Source organism: Homalodisca vitripennis, chromosome 6 (assembly GCF_021130785.1).
Source record: "Homalodisca vitripennis isolate AUS2020 chromosome 6, UT_GWSS_2.1, whole genome shotgun sequence".
NCBI lineage: Eukaryota > Metazoa > Arthropoda > Insecta > Hemiptera > Cicadellidae > Homalodisca > Homalodisca vitripennis.
In genome coordinates, this window is record NC_060212.1 from 11,042,317 (window position 1) to 11,056,642 (window position 14,326).

Genomic DNA, 14,326 nt, shown 5'->3' on the forward strand with positions numbered 1-14,326 from the left:
AGCAGAAGCCGAAGAAGCAACTAAACGTGATGTATTTTTGTAATAAGAACACCGAGTTCGATTATGGCGCGAGTCACTCCATAGTGTTTGGCTGAGCTTTACCGAAGGATAAACTATCTGAAATTCAGACTTGGTATTGTGCATGAAGCTTCATTTTTGTAATAAGAACACCGAGTTGGATTATGGCGCGAGTCGCTCCATAGTGTTTGGCTGTGCGTCAGCGAATTTTTTATGGTTAACTCGTTTTATCATTGGTAACGATGATGACAACGAGAAAATATCGGAATACATAAATTTGTAAACAAACTCAGTATGTTCGTAAGATTATTTAACACGTGACATATTAACACATATTATCGCAACACATACAACATAATTTTATTACTTAAATACTGATACTAAATCTAATTTAATTAACAAAACTGTCAATGTATCACGTGACAAGATATCTCGAGAAAGATTTCATCTGTTGATTTTAAACTGGAAGTGTGTTTTCCTATACAAAACTGCCTTTACATCACTAGAACAAAATCATATAATATTTTTCATATGTTGCCAAGAAATCAGTATCAGTACTGCCTAGTAATGCCTAGATTATGATAAGTGCATAAATAGTACTTACTTCCTTCAATCCAACTGTTTTCTGCCTAAAATACGGTGATAAACAACACATAACATGCCCATTTTCCTGCGTAAAATGTTTTAGATGATTTCTTATATTGGACCTCAAGTGCTTCCTTCTTGCATTAAAAGATAGTGCGGAGTAAGTAATGTTAGTTCAAAGTTCATACTTACTATACACTATGGAATATCGAGGGATACGGGACTTTAATCAACTGTTGTATAATACATATTTCAATACTCATACAGATTTTGTGCATACCTAGAGTTAGAGCCACTATTACAGCTGGTCTCGTGCAAATAAAATCAGAGTTTTATAGGAAAAGCAATCAGCGGAATTTACAATTCAAATCCGAATTACGGTAGAAAGGTATTAGCATAGTTATTGTAACGTCAGTTTACTGGGAATCTGTTTGGATACAGATTGAGTAAACAGCTGTATAACTATGTAGCACCAAAGTCAAATGCCCTGTTTCTGTGTAGTGTGCACTAAATCCGTATTACAGTAGAAACAGTATTAGCATAGTTATTGTAACGTCAGTTTACTGGGAATCTGTTTGGATACAGATTGAGTAAACAGCTGTATAACTATGTAGCACCAAAGTCAAATGCCCTGTTTCTGTGTAGTGTGCACTAAATCCGTATTACAGTAGAAACAGTATTAGCATAGTTATTGTAACGTCAGTTTACTGGGAATCTGTTTGGATACAGATTGAGTAAACAGCTGTATAACTATTTAGCGCCAAAGTCAAATGCCCAGTTTCTGTGTAGTGTGCACTAAATCCGTATTACAGTAGAAACAGTATTAGCATAGTTATTGTAACGTCAGTTTACTGGGAATCTGTTTGGATACAGATTGAGTAAACAGCTGTATAACTATGTAGCACCAAAGTCAAATGCCCTGTTTCTGTGTAGTGTGCACTAAATCCGTATTACAGTACAAACAGTATTAGCATAGTTATTGTAACGTCAGTTTACTGGGAATCTGTTTGGATACAGATTGAGTAAACAGCTGTATAACTATGTAGCACCAAAGTCAAATGCCCTGTTTCTGTGCAGTGTGCACTAAATCCGTATTACAGTAGAAACAGTATTAGCATAGTTATTGTAACGTCAGTTTACTGGGAATCTGTTTGGATACAGATTGAGTAAACAGCTGTATAACTATGTAGCACCAAAGTCAAATGTAGTGTGCACTAAATCCGTATTACAGTACAAACAGTATTAGCATAGTTATTGTAACGTCAGTTTACTGGGAATCTGTTTGGATACAGATTGAGTAGTATAACTATGTAGCACCAAAGTCAAATACCCTGTTTCTGTGTAGTGTGCACTAAATCCGTATTACAGTAGAAACAGTATTAGCATAGTTATTGTAACGTCAGTTTACTGGGAATCTGTTTGGATACAGATTGAGTAAACAGCTGTATAACTATGTAGCACCAAAGTCAAATGCCCTGTTTCTGTGTAGTGTGGTATTACAGTCAGTATTAGCATAGTTATTGTAACGTCAGTTTACTGGGAATCTGTTTGGATACAGATTGAGTAAACAGCTGTATAACTATGTAGCACCAAAGTCAAATGCCCTGTTTCTGTGCAGTGTGCACTAAATCCGTATTACAGTAGAAACAGTATTAGCATAGTTATTGTTACGTCAGTTTACTGGGGATCTGTTAATCTGTTCGAACCCAGGTTCAGTATACAGTCCCATTACTTTGCTGTTCCCATAGAAAAATAGACGGGTTCTTGTTGAGTGTGGACCAAACCTGTATCACGGTAGAAACGACGATATATATTTTAGAGTTAGTGAAGTTGACACAACATGGTGGTTGTGATTCCTGACTTATGCGTGTCACAACGCTCTGGTATGATTTGTTTACTTTAACCTAGTTTGTAATTATGTGGTAGGTTAGTTATTTACCTGAAGAAGAGATCAGATACCAGATCTCTAAACGTAGTGTTACTGATTTTTTATAGCATGTATATCAAATATGACTGAATTCATTTTGTTGTTCATTTCCATTAGCAATATTTCATTTAATTCAGAAATAGTAAAAACAATTTTCATTCTTAAGATGTCGCTTCATTAAACAGCGTAGGCCATTTTAGTAATAATCGATTAAAATACAATCATTTCCTTAACCCATAATGCAATTTACGTGCCGTGAAAAGGTCTTATTCTTAACTTCAACTGTTTTTCTTTCGACCTTGTTATAATACAGTAAAAAAGTACTCATAGAAAATTAAAATGCATTTATGTTTCTTCTCCTCAGAGAAGAAATCTTAAAGCTGGTGCAAAAATATTTTAATGTAAAACCATTAAACAAACCAACAGTGAATTATATTACCTAAAACCGTGCCATTTACAAGCCTACATATAATAGGCAGAGTACGTTTTCAAATCCTCTAGTAAAAAATATAAACAAGTATGATAAAACTTAGGTAAAACTAAAATAATACAAAAAAACTGGTCAAGAAAATGAAATCACAAAAACGTGTCCTGCTAAAATTATTAATAATAACAATATCATAGTAAATAGCCATAGTTGTTAAACAAAGATTAAAACCAACATTTAAGCACAGAAATTCTAAATAAGGAAACATCCACTGAGTAAATATTTGCAAACGCATTACCATCTACCTGACCGAACCGTGTATGTATTCAAAAACATTTATTACATAAATCCACAACAATGGAAAATTATCCTTTAAAGAAGACATATTATGATGTCAAGTTATTAAATATGTAACTAGGTTAGATTGATAACATACTACATAGTATATAACCAATTCTGTATTGTATTTCTACTTAGTGAAAAACCAAATAGTTAACTTTGGTATACGTAACTATCAGAGCACACTTACTCTGCAGACTCCGTGTCAAGTGTCCAGTATTATCCAGTTTGTCAAGTATCAGAACACACTTACTCTGCAGGCACCGTGTCAAGTATCAGAGCACACTTACTCTGCAGGCACCGTGTCAAGTGTCCAGTATTATCCAGTTTGTCAAGTATCAGAACACACTTACTCTGCAGGCACCATGTCAAGTGTCCAGTATTATCCAGTTTGTCAAGTATCAGAACACACTTACTCTGCAGGCACCGTGTCAAGAGTCCAGTATTATCCAGTTTGTCAAGTATCAGAACACACTTACTCTGCAGGCACCGTGTCAAGTATCAGAGCACACTTACTCTGCAGGCACCGTGTCAAGTATCAGAGCACACTTACTCTGCAGGCACCGTGTCAAGTATCAGAGCACACTTACTCTGCAGGCACCGTGTCAAGTGTCCAGTATTATCCAGTTTGTCAAGTATCAGAACACACTTACTCTGCAGGCACCGTGTCAAGTATCAGAGCACACTTACTCTGCAGGCACCGTGTCAAGTGTCCAGTATTATCCAGTTTGTCAAGTATCAGAACACACTTACTCTGCAGGCACCGTGTCAAGTGTCCAGTATTATCCAGTTTGTCAAGTATCAGAGCACATTTAACTCTGCAGGCACCATGTCAAGTGTCCAGTATTATCCAGTCTGTCAAGTATCAGAGCATACTTACTCTGCAGGCACCGTGTCAAGTGTCCAGTATTATCCAGTTTGTCAAGTATCAGAGCACATTTACTCTGCAGGCACCATGTCAAGTGTCCAGTATTATCCAGTCTGTCAAGTATCAGAGCATACTTACTCTGCAGGCACCGTGTCAAGTGTCCAGTATTATCCAGTTTGTCAAGTATCAGAACACACTTACTCTGCAGGCACCGTGTCAAGTGTCCAGTATTATCCAGTTTGTCAAGTATCAGAGCACATTTACTCTGCAGGCACCGTGTCAAGTGTCCAGTATTATCCAGTCTGTCAAGTATCAGAACACACTTACTCTGCAGGCACCGTGTCAAGTATCAGAGCACACTTACTCTGCAGGCACCGTGTCAAGTGTCCAGTATTATCCAGTTTGTCAAGTATCAGAACACACACTTACTCTGCAGGCACCGTGTCAAGTGTCCAGTATTATCCAGTCTGTCAAGTATCAGAACACACTTACTCTGCAGGCACCGTGTCAAGTATCAGAACACACTTACTCTGCAGGCACCGTGTCAAGTGTCCAGTATTATCCAGTTTGTCAAGTATCAGAACACACTTACTCTGCAGGCACCGTGTCAAGTGTCCAGTATTATCCAGTCTGTCAAGTATCAGAACACACTTACTCTGCAGGCACCGTGTCAAGTGTCCAGTATTATCCAGTTTGTCAAGTATCAGAACACACTTACTCTGCAGGCACCGTGTCAAGTATCAGAGCACACTTACTCTGCAGGCACCGTGTCAAGTGTCCAGTATTATCCAGTTTGTCAAGTATCAGAGCACATTTACTCTGCAGGCACCGTGTCAAGTATCAGAGCACACTTACTCTGCAGGCACCGTGTCAAGTGTCCAGTATTATCCAGTTTGTCAAGTATCAGAGCACATTTACTCTGCAGGCACCGTGTCAAGTATCAGAGCACACTTACTCTGCAGGCACCGTGTCAAGTGTCCAGTATTATCCAGTTTGTCAAGTATCAGAGCACATTTACTCTGCAGGCACCATGTCAAGTGTCCAGTATTATCCAGTCTGTCAAGTATCAGAGCATACTTACTCTGCAGGCACCGTGTCAAGTGTCCAGTATTATCCAGTTTGTCAAGTATCAGAACACACTTACTCTGCAGGCACCGTGTCAAGTATCAGAGCACACTTACTCTGCAGGCACCGTGTCAAGAGTCCAGTATTATCCAGTTTGTCAAGTATCAGAACACACTTACTCTGCAGGCACCGTGTCAAGTATCAGAGCACACTTACTCTGCAGGCACCATGTCAAGTGTCCAGTATTATCCAGTTTGTCAAGTATCAGAACACACTTACTCTGCAGGCACCGTGTCAAGAGTCCAGTATTATCCAGTTTGTCAAGTATCAGAACACACTTACTCTGCAGGCACCGTGTCAAGAGTCCAGTATTATCCAGTTTGTCAAGTATCAGAGCACACTTACTCTGCAGGCACCGTGTCAAGAGTCCAGTATTATCCAGTTTGTCAAGTATCAGAACACACTTACTCTGCAGGCACCGTGTCAAGTATCAGAGCACATTTACTCTGCAGGCACCATGTCAAGTGTCCAGTATTATCCAGTTTGTCAAGTATCAGAACACACTTACTCTGCAGGCACCGTGTCAAGTATCAGAGCACACTTACTCTGCAGGCACCGTGTCAAGAGTCCAGTATTATCCAGTTTGTCAAGTATCAGAACACACTTACTCTGCAGGCACCGTGTCAAGTATCAGAGCACACTTACTCTGCAGGCACCGTGTCAAGTGTCCAGTATTATCCAGTTTGTCAAGTATCAGAACACACTTACTCTGCAGGCACCATGTCAAGTGTCCAGTATTATCCAGTCTGTCAAGTATCAGAGCATACTTACTCTGCAGAACTATGTTAGTGTCCAGACTCCTTCAGTTCAGTTCAGGCAGCCGAACGGTAAACAGCTGGCGCCACGTCGTTCCACTTATACCGTTTTCAATAAGCAATTAACGTACTCTTATATTTAAACAACTATACTATTTTCCATTAAAAGGTAATTGTGTCATCGATCTGCGGTGTCTGTAATGATCAGTGTGACAGAGACGGAAGTGAGGTTATGTGTGCTGGAGCTTGTGAAGCATTATTTCATAGCTAGTGCGTTAGAGAGATTTAGAGTGGAAGAAACTTAGATCTAACAGAGACTGGAAATGTAAAGGGTGCAGAGGTTCTACTAACCAAACTAACGTGAGTACAACCGTAGATAATGATTTAATAAGAAAGCTTACTGAAGAAATCTCTAATGTTAGGTTAGAAATGAATGAATGTCTTCGCAATCAGTGCAGTTCGTGTCAGACAAAATCGACTCCTCAAATAAATTAATGCATGATATTAAACCAGAAATGAGTACACTCAGGAAAGAAAATGAAGAACTTAGGCTTAAAAATCATAACCTAACCTCTGATGTACGTAACCTGAAGGAGAGAATACGGTCACTGGAACAGTACACGCGAAAAAATAACCTAGAAATAAGTGGGGAGCCAGAAACTCCTAATGAAGACACAATATGCCTACTAAAGGACATTGCTAAAACTATTGGAGTTGAAGTAGACGTAACCCACTTAAATGCTGCACACCGTGTTCCTTCCTTCAATAAGCGCCGACCAACCCCATAATTGTATAGTTCCAACAAAGAATAATAAAAAATATTGGTTAAAGAAATTCACATAAACACGAAATCTAAGTGCCAAGCAAGTAAACCCCGCATATCCAGACCAACGAGTATACATCAGTGACCACCTTTCTCCGGAAAACAAGCAATTTCTGACAAAGCTAAAGGCAAAATGCAGTGAAGTGAGCTACAAGTTCGCATTGACCAGAGATGGTAAATTCTTTGTGAAAAGGGAGACAAATGTCAAAAAATTGATACTGTTGTAGACATTGAGAAGTTGAAATAAACTACTAGGCATGTCCATTTGCTATTTTTCATGTAAGTTTATTTTGTTATTTTTTGCATTTCTAGAAAAAAAAAAAAAAAAAAAAACATATTGTCCCGACTGTCTTCACTACGAATGCGGGTGGTTCGCGTGCTCGCAGTGAGCATTCGTGGTTACAAACTAGCTGCTAGCTGAAGAGCTCACCATGAGGCAGATGGCACGAGGCGTTCGCAGCGAGCAGCCTCGCACTGTCGATACCGGCCTTAAGAAGTCTTAGAAGAAATTTCAATAGTTTTCTAGCAGAAATTCATTGTGTCAAGAATAATGTTCATTTTATTGTATTGAGTGAAGATTCCAGGGTCTGATGAGCTAAATTTGTACAACATCCCAGGCTATAAAATCTTAGCAACTTGTAATGACTACAGGGCAGGAGGGGCTTATATGATGTGTGAAGGATGATGTACAAGCAGATAAAGTAAACTTAAGCATGGTAACTGTTAATGTGCTTATCATTGATATTAAAAGTGTTAATTTATATTTTAAATTGGTATGCGTTTATAGGTTACAAAGTTTTTCAGAAAATGATTTTATTAATGAATTGTCAAATATCCTACCGAAGCTTAGTTACAATATAATCTTGACAGGTGATTTAAATATTCATTTACTAAATGATTGTGTAACTACCCAGAATTACCTTAGTTTGATGGATGGTTGTGGTTTTCAGTCTATGGTCAATACTCCCACAAGAATTACACACAGTTCACAATCTTGTATCGATCAAATTTTTATTAAACACAGAAAATTAAATTCACTTAAAAACGCTGTGTTCTATATTGATCTGACAGACCACTGTACCATAGGTTTTAAATGGGAAATAAATTTAAAGCAGACCGATTAAACACACAGGTTAGTCTAGATTATAACACGATTAGAGAAAGGCTCAGAAAAACCAATTGGGAACTTCGCTACAAAGGCACTGATGTGAGTTACTGTTATGACATTTTCAACCAAATTTTAACTGACATAGTAAATAGTAGTAGCAAATCTAACAATACAAATTCCAAAGTCGATTAGTCCGTGGATGACAGCTAGGTTATTAAGCAAATTGGAAAAAAGGAAAAACTATACAGAACTTACTGAAAGAGGCCTTATGATAATATATTTAAAAATTATTACATTCTATTCTGTACTAACCTAAAAAATGAAATTTACACCGAGAAAAACCAATATTATTCAAAGAAACTGAGCGACTGTAACGGGGATTCGATTTGACGGGTAGGAATTTATAAAAAGGTATGAATCAGATAACTTTAGATAACGGAGTTGTGGTATCGGACGCACACGTTGTAGCAGATGAGATAAACAAATATTTTATCTCTGTTCAATCAGCTGACTATCACGGTCAAGAACAAACAACAAACGGTGCAAGCTGCTTGGCGGCCACGCCGCTATCGGCGCTAGTATCGCCAGCCCATTGCGTTCATTCCTTTTTATTATGTTTCCAACAACAGAAACAGAAGTCGAAAATATTATAAATCAGCTAAAGAATAAACGATCAACTGGATTCGACTCATTCAGTATCAAACTTATAAAAGAAATTAAAATATTTATTACACCAGTATTAACTTATCTTATAAATTGCAGCATGACTACCGAAATTTTTCCAAATAAACAAAAAAAGAGTATCGTTGCGCCGCTGCTAAAAAAAGGAAACTCTACACAATTAAGCAACCTTGGACCGATCAGCCTACTTTCAATTTTCTCTAAAATATTCGAAACAAATAGTCAATATACGTTTAGTTAAATTCCTTAATAGAAGCAATTTTAATATTAACCAGTACGTGTTCAGGAAAGGGAAATCTACCGAAGACGCGTTAATAAACTTCACTAATAATATCTACTTAAATTTAAACGAAAGCAATAAAGTTACAGGACTATTCAATGATTTTTGTAAAGCTTAGTTACTTAGTTAACCACAGAATTTTATTAAGTAAACTAGAATCAATAGGAATCAGAGGAATAGCTTTAAATTGGTTTACGAGCTATTTAACAGGCAGAAACCAGCAGGTAAAAATTGAGAGCTATCTTAGTCCCCCTCTAACCTTAAATTCAGGCGTCCCTCAAGGTTCAATTTTATCGGCAACTTTGTTTCTTATTTTTATTAACGACCTACTTGAACAAACTTTTTGTGGTAAAATTAGTGCATTTGCAGATGACATTGCGATTTTTTATGCGGAAAAAGAAATAGAAATTCTGCATCAAAGGATTACAACTGACATATCCTTAATGCACGATGGTGCTGTAACAATAAAATGCAAATAAATGTAAACAACAAAAAAATATATAAATTTCGGCTTTATAGACTTTCATTTTTAAATTCTGCTTACATATCACCTACAGGATTGTACACAAACTATTCTATGTAACTGCCAAGCTATAGAACAGGTTAGTCATTTTAAGTATTTAGGAATCACTCTTGACGAAAAATTGAATTGGGGAAAACATATTCAGGAGCTGAACAGCAAAATCTACAGTAAGAACATTCTACTTTTTAAAACAATTCTGTGATACATTTTTATTGGGAAACCTCTACTATTCTTTAGTCCAGTCAAGACTTCAGTACGGATTACTCTGTTGGGGAGGTGCGTACAAAATTCTAATAGATAATCTTAGAGTGTCACAAAATCATATAGTGCGCATAATGCAAAAAAAAACTCAAAGATAGCTTGTTCCCCCTATTCCAACAAATTAGAAATCAATCTATTCAACATTTATATGTGTAAAAAATACTGAAACTATTTTATAGAAGAAGTGGAAATTAAGGTACAACATACCTTGTATATGGAACAAGAAACGTAAATAAAGAATTTTTATAGTACCAAAAGTAAAAAAGGAAATATTTAGACTCTGCTTTAAGTAAGTAGGTCCAAAATTCTTTAATAAATTACCTATTAATATTAGATCAACAGATAAATTAAACCTTTTCAGCAATACTGTATTTGACTGGTTAATTAAGATAAATGATGTTAGATTTTTTAATAGAGTCATTAGCTAAAGTTTAAAGTTACTGTTTATTTTACATAAAAATTAATTTGGTTTCATGTACCAATTGTATATAAATAGTTGTTGTATATATGTATAAGGTACTGTGTGTGTTATTGAATGTACATGCATTGTGCAATAGTGAATGTGCTTAAATAGCGCAATGATCTTTCTATGACAGAAGTTATTAATATGTTTTATAATGTGGATTAGTTTTTTAATGTACTATGTTTGCTGTGTATTTTAATTTATTTGTTTTTTTATTCGAATTTTATAAAGAGAATACTAATTGTTATGTTGTTTTTAATGTTAATATTGGATAACTTTTATCTTGACATTATATGAAAAAGTAGTTAGAATTATCTTTATATTAGTAATATTTTTTGTATTCTTATTTTTAGTTCATTTGTAGTTTCAGGCACCTCAGAGAGTGGCCAGCATGTAATCTAATGTAACTGAAATCAAAAAGAACTATTCAGTTTATTTCATTTTGTTAAACCTAATCACATTACTGGACATGTGGTTAGGTTATTCCTAAGAGTTTATTTTTGTAATGTTTTTGTATTTATTTGAAGGAATAAATAATTATTCTCATATTCTATTCTCAGTTTGTAAGTATCAGAGCATACTTACTCTGCAGGCACCATGTCAGGTATCCATTCTTCTCTCCAGTATCATATCATACTCACTCTACAGGCACCATGTCATGTAACCTTCTCCAGTTTGTCAAGTATCAGAGCATACTTACTCTGCAGGCACCTTATCAACTGTCCATATTTCTCCAGTTTGTCAGCACCACCAGAGAATACTTACTCTACAGGCACCATGTCAGGTATCCAGTCTTCTCCAGTATCATATCATACTCACTCTACAGGCACCATGTCATGTAACCTTCTTCTCCAGTTTGTCAAGTATCAGAGCATACTTACTCTGCAGGCACCTTATCAACTGTCCATATTTCTCCAGTTTGTCAGCACCACCAGAGAATACTTACTCTACAGGCACCATGTCAGGTATCCATTCTTCTCCAGTATCATATCATACTCACTCTACAGGCACCATGTCATGTAACCTTCTTCTCCAGTTTGTCAAGTATCAGAGCATACTTACTCTGCAGGCACCTTATCAACTGTCCATATTTCTCCAGTTTGTCAGCACCACCAGAGAATACTTACTCTACAGGCACCATGTCAGGTATCCAGTCTTCTCCAGTATCATATCATACTCACTCTACAGGCACCATGTCATGTAACCTTCTTCTCCAGTTTGTCAAGTATCAGAGCATACTTACTCTGCAGGCACCTTATCAACTGTCCATATTTCTCCAGTTTGTCAGCACCACCAGAGAATACTTACTCTACAGGCACCATGTCAGGTATCCAGTCTTCTCCAGTATCATATCATACTCACTCTACAGGCACCATGTCATGTAACCTTCTCCAGTTTGTCAAGTATCAGAGCATACTTACTCTGCAGGCACCTTATCAACTGTCCATATTTCTCCAGTTTGTCAGCACCACCAGAGAATACTTACTCTACAGGCACCATGTCAGGTATCCAGTCTTCTCCAGTATCATATCATACTTACTCTACAGGCACCATGTCATGTAACCTTCTCCAGTTTGTCAAGTATCAGAGCATACTTACTCTGCAGGCACCATGTCAACTGTCCATATTTCTCCAGTTTGTCAGCACCACCAGAGAATACTTACTCTACAGGCACCATGTCAGGTATCCAGTCTTCTCCAGTATCATATCATACTTACTCTACAGGCACCATGTCAGGTATCCAGTCTTCTCCAGTATCATATCATACTTACTCTACAGGCACCATGTCATGTAACCTTCTTCTCCAGTTTGTCAAGTATCAGAGCATACTTACTCTGCAGGCACCATGTCAACTGTCCATATTTCTCCAGTTTGTCAGCACCACCAGAGAATACTTACTCTACAGGCACCATGTCAGGTATCCAGTCTTCTCCAGTATCATATCATACTTACTCTACAGGCACCATGTCAGGTATCCATTCTTCTCCAGTATCATATCATATCATACTCACTCTACAGGCACCATGTCATGTAACCTTCTCCAGTTTGTCAAGTATCAGAGCATACTTACTCTGCAGGCACCTTATCAACTGTCCATATTTCTCCAGTTTGTCAGCACCACCAGAGAATACTTACTCTACAGGCACCATGTCAGGTATCCAGTCTTCTCCAGTATCATATCATACTTACTCTACAGGCACCATGTCAGGTATCCAGTCTTCTCCAATATCATATCATACTTACTCTACAGGCACCATGTCAGGTATCCATTCTTCTCCAGTATCACACCAGAGAATACTTACTCTACAGGCACCATGTCAGGTATCCAGTCTTCTCCAATATCATATCATACTTACTCTACAGGCACCATGTCAGGTATCCATTCTTCTCCAGTATCATATCATACTCACTCTACAGGCACCACGTCATGTAACCTTCTCCAGTTTGTCAAGTATCAGAGCATACTTACTCTGCAGGAACTTTGTAAGTGTCTAGACTTCTTCAGTGTGTTGATATCAGAGCATACTTACTCTGCAGGCACCGTGTCAACTGTCCATATTTCTCCAGGTTTGTCAGCATCACCAGAGAATACTTACTCTACAGGCACCATGTCAAGAGTCCAGTGTTTATTTGAGTAAACATTTTATTTTATTGGTTTTCATTATCATCATTGAAAAACATATGTTTTTTTACTTGTTTGTTCCTTGTGAAATAAACTTTGTATAATTTTTAGTTAATTGTTATCTGAACCATCATATGAAATACAAAGAAACCAACATAGTACATTGGGAACCTCCTTCATTTAAAAGGAAACTAATCGAGGCTTCATTCATTAAATAGGCTGACCATCAAATCAGTCAACCATCAGACAAGATTAGGCCACTTTGGTTGCCAATTCTGTAAAATGAACTAACAAGGAAACCTAAAGTAGAACAGATTACAGATTTGTAATAAACAAATGTGGTGTCATAGTATGGCTTAAAAAGTTTATTAATGAACCAATAATAAAAAAAGATTCACTCCCATTCTCCCTTTTTCCGCCATCTTGCTTTTGATGTGGATGATTGCCATTTACCAGTGGCTTCTTGCCAGTTCTAGGTGTTTGGTCGGCGAATACAGATCTATTGTTACCTGTATTCTGTAGTTCAATTGTAATAATTAATGTGTTTTGTTAGTAATGAGTGCATGTTTTATAGTTAGTCTGCATAGAGTTGACACACAACATGGTTGTTGTGATTCCTGACTTATGCATGTCACGGTCTGGTATGGTTTATTTTAGATTGTAGTTACGTGTTAGGTTAGCTATTTAACTTAGGAAGAGATCTAATTTCAGAACTTAAAACATTTTTTTTCCGTAAACGATAGCAAATGTCTGGAAAAATCCTGTTTCCTTCTCATCTCTTATAACGCTTTGATCAAAAATAATGGTGTAAAAGTGTATAAGGTCTAATATTGCTCTTATGGGGAAAACCTCAAGGTTGTTTTTCTACAGCTGACGATTAAGATTTTGGTTGGAGCTGAAGCTATCTATAGCTTATTGATCAAATTCTAAAATCAGTCAAAGCCAGCATAGAAAGAGATTGCTTGCAAATCATAGATGTTATAAATCCTTCACGAATTGTTGTCAATGTTAATGGCACAGCTTAAGTACTGTAAATGTGTTGTTAAACGTTTAAACCAGGAATCAGGTTGTGTTTCTCCTTCATGGTCCATTGTACTAAGAAAGGGAAGAGACAAGCCACCTCTCTAAGAGTATTAGCTAAAGAACAGTGAAAGTTCATTCTTTTAGTACCAATGTAAATGTATACTAACTGCAAATGTCGAGATTCTTGGGTGCAAGGGTAATTCAATAGGTCTAGTCTACTGCGGGAGATGACTGTTGGAGTTGGTGGGGTTTGTTCCCTAAGTATCAGAGGTTCTTGCTAGCCTCAACAAGGGTGTGCCACCTCCTGCCTTCTTTGACTGGAGAGGCTGGTTCAGAACTGGCCTCCCCTTCTTCCGGGGACACATGACTTTGAGATGTAGTGCCCTAATTCTTCCTCATGGATCTCGATAGGAGGCGGGACCTACCCCCTAACATTATCCATCCTGAATATTCTGTCACTCCGGAAGCAGCACTTAGTTCTTATAGGAATAAGGAGA